Below are 6000 nucleotides of genomic sequence, written 5' to 3' on the forward strand. Positions count from 1 at the left end.
TATTCAAAATAAACTCACTCTACATTTGGCATACATGTTGTATAATGTGAAGTATAAAATGGAAAAAATGAGTATAAGGTTTTCTTTCCAAAGCTTTGTAACGATTATATTTAGCATTTGTATCATTGTCTGTATTGGAGTATTTATGGACTGCTCCTCATTCTGAATGTGCATGGCATTGCCATATAGCTATAAAAACACACAACTCTGTTTCTGGATATTGTGGTTTCTGCACATAAGTTTTATTTGTAGATCCAAGAGTATAATTTTCATCTAGAAGAAGAGAATAAAATCTTGTCTCTCATACTAGGGATACAGAACGTGCATCAGTTAACAGTCACCATGAAAAATCTGAAATGGGCAACAGCAGTATTTTGTAGCAAAAATTATGTGTGTAGCACAGATATATATATAAACAGCAGAAACATTTTTTTACTTTCTTTATGGTGACGAAGTAAATATACAGCATGTATTATGCTATCCTGTTCCTAAAGTCAGAAGCATGTGTAGTATGCAGTGAAAAGAAAAGGACACTCATTTAAAGACAGCCTTAAAAGGGATGCTATGAATACAAAAGTCCAGTTCAAGAAAACTACTTGTAATGTACCACACAGAATTAAAAGGAGGAGCAATGCAACCCGAAAGTAAACAAAGTATATGGAACACTGCGTCTGAAAATGAACAGACAACCATAACATAAGGGATGCCATATATTAGGAAGTTATATTTTAATATAATTTTACAGAACAGTGGGCTATGGCCTCAGGTGACACTGTATTAAATGATACCCCTGGAATGAGCAAAAAACCTGTATGTTTTGTAAATCTGAAATGAAATTCTCCTTCATCAAGATTCAAGGGAATTACTTTTTAACTTACCTTGACATTTATGTGGAGAAATTTTTGTAAAAAATTATTCTCTTCCTTTGTGTGGCTGGTCTGACATTTATAGCAACTTGTATTTGCTGTGCCTGTTGATATATCACACTATACTGTACAACAGTTGTATCATGGAAACAGTAACAGAATGTGTGGCTGACAGGTTCATTATGTCATGTAATTGCTCTGTTATTCCTACAGTGCCAAAACTAATCATTAATGGTTGTTCTTTCAGTGGCCACACTGTAACTACTATTGTAGTTCTGTGTAACACCAAACATGTTACAGATGTAGTGGTAATGCAAATTATGTATTCAGGATCAGGCTTATAGACCTGCTCCTCAATTGAAATATTAATGTAAATGTAAATTTCTGTTTAAAGCAGTTATGCCGGTCTTGAGGAACTAACATGGTGATAAACTTTTAATGTACATTACTTGAATCAATACTTCATGAAGTTCTTGCCATGTTTGATTCATATTCAGTCTTGAGATTTTCACAACTTCCTCTTCTGGAGATTTCAGTTGGTATTTAGGTAGTTTATAAAATTGGCCAAATTGTATTACGGAGATGTCGCAAAGTCAGGGAACTTCCATATGCTACCAGAGATTATGTCTGTGATGGAAGTAGTTAGATATTAATTGTGATTACAATGGATGGTGGCTGACTCGGCAGATTTCTCTGTTGCCTTTCAGCTTTAAGCACCGCTTTCCAGGCACTATTATGGGTGTAGCCACTATCCCGTTTAAATTTTGTTGTTACACATTCTGATCTCAAGAGCTTCTTTGATGGTTGAATCTCAGTAGGTAGATGCATGGGATAGCGTTTCCATTTTGTCGAACGTAGTCATATTTTACTTCATGAGGCTGTGTTTAGCAACTGCAGATTTGTTGAATTTGTGATATTTTAATGTTGCATCGACGCTCTATGCAGCATTATGAAATTGTATTTCATGACCAATGTCACTGCTACTGTGTGCACATGGTAGCAATTAAATTGGTCAGTTGATAAGAACTATTTTAGAACACAGCCAAAGCACCAACAGCACATTAAATACCACATATTCGACGAATCTGTAGTTGCTGAATGCAGCCTCATGAATTAACAAAAATGATTATGTTTGAAGAAACATAAATATAATCCCATGCATTTACCTAATGGGATTCTGTCATCAAAGACACTGTTGAGATCAGAATGTGTAACAAGTTTAACCATGAAAGAGGCTACACCTTAGTGGTGCATGGAAATTGGTGCTTGATGCTGAAAGGCAACAGAGAAATCAACTGAGGAATCCATCATCTACTGAAAGCCGCATTGCTACCAGTGTTCTTTAGTCATAGATATTAACATAATTTCGCTAGAATATGGAAGTTCCATGATTTTGTAATGTCCCTTGACATAATTTAGCCAACTAAATAAAGTACCTAACGGCTTACTGGAATCTCCTGATGATGACAACGGAGCAAGTCATCGAAAGTTCAAGACTGAATAAAAATCTGATGTGGCAAGAATGCCATGAAGCATTTATACAAGAATTTTTGCTGCAAAAACTAAGTTATCAATGTACATACTTGATTGCCCTTTCCATCATCTTCTGAAAGCAGCATTGCAACCAGTGTTCTTTAGTAGTGGACACTGACATAATCTCTGTTAGTGTATGGAAGTTCCATAGCTAAATAGCCTAATGAATGTCAGCAGCAGTTCAGATCTTCACACATTAGCTGTTACTTCATGCTGCCTCTAGTTATTATATGTTTAATGTGAGAATGCCATTTGCATAGCTCTTTCTTCAGTCCGGTGCATAAAGCTTCTCAAAAATGAATCTATTGTGGCCTGAACAGCACATACAACCATACAAATAAAGCTTAGTATTAAATGCTTTTTTGTTTTCATCAGCATTATTCAAGAACGCACTTCCAATATGTGTGAAGCTTCTGCTGCTAAAGTTAATTGTTTATGAGCTGTCGTATTAATTTTTATGAGTACATACCATTTCTATAAAGTGCAATTTTGAAGCAAGTATTCACTAAATGAGTTTTCGAAGTTGAAAGATAATGTATGCAACATATGAAAGTAGCAAGACTATTCAGAAATTGTTTTATTGTATTTTAAATATGCGTGTTAAACTTGTGTTGCTTTCTTAGAGGAGTTTATCAGTCCTGTTACTCATGTGTACATATTGAATATGTGGAATATTGGTTTCATAAACAAAAATATGTTGTCTTTATATGAACAGAGTTTTATGATGACAGTTAAGTTTATATTTGGAAGAAGTATCCATAACCAGTAACAGTTTATCTATTTATGCATCTTAAAAGCATTTCTCACATGTATGCAATCATTTCAGGAAAGACAGCTGAACTGGCAAATGTTTTCACAAGCTCTTGTACAAAATTTATACATTTGCGCTATTGTTCCTTGACCAATGCTTTTTCAATTGAACCTTTACATTTTTCTGCAAAATATACCTAAATATACATAAAAATTACTGAAATCAACGTTTTAAAAAGTGAAAACTTTAAAATAAAGAAAGGTATGTGACACAAATATTGTTAAATCAGAATAGGGCTAAATGTGCTAAACAAAATGTGACACATCTATCTTTTGGATTCTGAGGAACAGAAGGTAATTTAGGTGACACTATTTCTTTTCTCCTTTTCATTTCATACCGAATACAATGAGGAAGAAACCTCCAGTTTTTGAAATGTACAATATGTAAACAAGTCAGTTGCAAATTTCCTTGCAGTTTGGTCTCTTGGGATGAAGGGCATTTCGAGTGTCTCTATTTTGTATGCTTTGCCAATTGTGGATTAAGAATAGCTTCAGGCATCTGACTTCATAGGGAATAAAATCTGTTTTCCTACTTGCAATCAACAGATGGAGGAGTTTTGCAGCAAAACAAAATTTGTTTGCAGGAATTTAAGTACGCACATGAAAATGATGTTCCACACTACCTTCCTTTTTGAAAACATGTATGTACTCTTACATAAAGCATTTATTCCTGAAGAGAAGCCAACATGATTGCTTCAAGGAGATTGCAGTTGCTCCCTCATCAATCGGTAACTGGTGACACAGTGTCACGACTGTGATGTCTGCTAGACACACATGCATTTCATGTTGCCTGCATGGAGCCAGTTTCAGTTTATTTCCACAACACATCCCATCCACTTATTCTCAGGAAGTCAATGTATAGCTCTGTTTCATTATCCCGAGAGATTCTACCAGCCAGACTGTGAAGTTAGTGCTCACAAACTTCTATCTCTACATACATACTCTGCAAGCCTCAATACAGTGCATGGCAGAGGGTACCTTTTACCATGAAGTAATATCTGCAGATGATCATTGTAAGGTAGACATTATTCCATTTTCATTTTCTCCATGGGTGGAATCAGTACAATCTCTTGTGCAACTGATATTAGATGAGTCAGTACAATGCTCACATATCACTATCTTGTATCAGTATAATACAACATGTGTAACAAACAGTATTTCTGACTGAGATGGAACTATACACAAAAATATTACATACAAGTCAGCTTTTCTGAGAAGCTTACCATATATATAAAAAGATCACAGCTGTGTGATTAGGGGTGGACTTACTCTATGTCTCAAGAAAAGTCTCAGATTTTAGGAAAATTACACTTCTGTTTCCAGACATTCAGCAACAGATTAGAACCAGTAGCTTAGTAAAAATTTTCACAGTTTGTATCTTATTTTTCTTGGAGACTGATCGACTTGCTGTCTGCTGCAAGGTGATTGTCTATTCTTCTTCCCACAGATTTAGTACCATCTGTATACAGTTTGGGTTCACGCACTATAATTCGTGATTGCCTTTCATTGGAGTGTTGTGGGGTGGCAATCTAGAGTTTTGTGAAATAATTATAAGTGCTGTACTGTAAAACATGTTTACTCCAGTATAAAAATGCATAGCAGTGGCAGGATTTTGAACTGTTGGGACAGCAGTTTAACGAGATCAGCTTTCATTTTACATGCCTTTATTTGATCCCTTGTGTCTGTAATATAAACATGCTGTGAGCTCAGGACTATTTTGCCAGAAGGTCTGACCATAGCCTATGACAGACTCAAGTAGTGAATGGTATCCAAACTTCAAAGGCATCTGTGTTGGCAGTACCTCTTTTTGACCTCAACAAGAAATAGATTTTGTTTGGATGTAGCTTCAGTTTAGTGTGTTTCTGATAGACAATCAAAGAAATTTGATGTTCTGTAAATTGACAAATATATTCCTGCCAACAAGTATATCTGCATAAGGATAACATTTTGCATTGTGTCAAAGTTCGTGTTTCGAGTTTTCAGAATGTTTATTACTTACCTGTTTGCCTGAAACCATGATTTTACAAAAGAGGTATCTTCATTGACAACCTCTTATTATCTGTTTTCCCTCTGCAGATTATGAGTAATTTGTGACATGTGCATATAAAAGGGAACTATCCTTTGTTATATGCTGTGGAAGGTCATCAGTGTACAGAGCCAAAAAACAGGGTCCTATGGGACACCGTTTATTGTACTTTGTGTGACTGACCTTCCATGTTAAGAATTCGTATAATTTCTGCAGTTTCTGACTTCAGTAAAATTTCTTCTTCCATTCAGGTAACTAGAGATCCAGTTTCAGGTAAAACCTCAAATTTGGTCATATCTAATGCATTAGATTGATCAAGGCATATGTCTGTAGCAGGCTGTATATGATTTATTAAACTTATGCAGTTGTCCAGAAATTGATAAAGGCATGTGTGGTGGGCCTATTTTTGTGATCTGTTACAGTTTTCTTCAATCACTAATGCAAACAAATTCATATGGAATTGCAGTGCATAAACAGTGTGATGACCCTCAAGGTGCCATGACTGAACAGCCCAGTGCTCTCTGCTACACTGCTTGGAATTTTGAAAACAGCCTGGACTGCACATTCTCCTATAATAGTGTAGACAGAGTGAGCAACAAACATTGTGATTTTGATGATGTGCTGCATCACAGCCCAGCAAGGGACAGAAATGATGACAATAGTCTCAGATTGTCAATACAGAGTGTGCAATGGAGGTGAACAGTATATTTTGAAACATTATTGAAATGGTTGGAAGGGATGCAACATACTTATAATTATAAGAAT

This window comes from Schistocerca americana, chromosome 3 (assembly GCF_021461395.2).
Source record: "Schistocerca americana isolate TAMUIC-IGC-003095 chromosome 3, iqSchAmer2.1, whole genome shotgun sequence".
Taxonomy (NCBI): domain Eukaryota; kingdom Metazoa; phylum Arthropoda; class Insecta; order Orthoptera; family Acrididae; genus Schistocerca; species Schistocerca americana.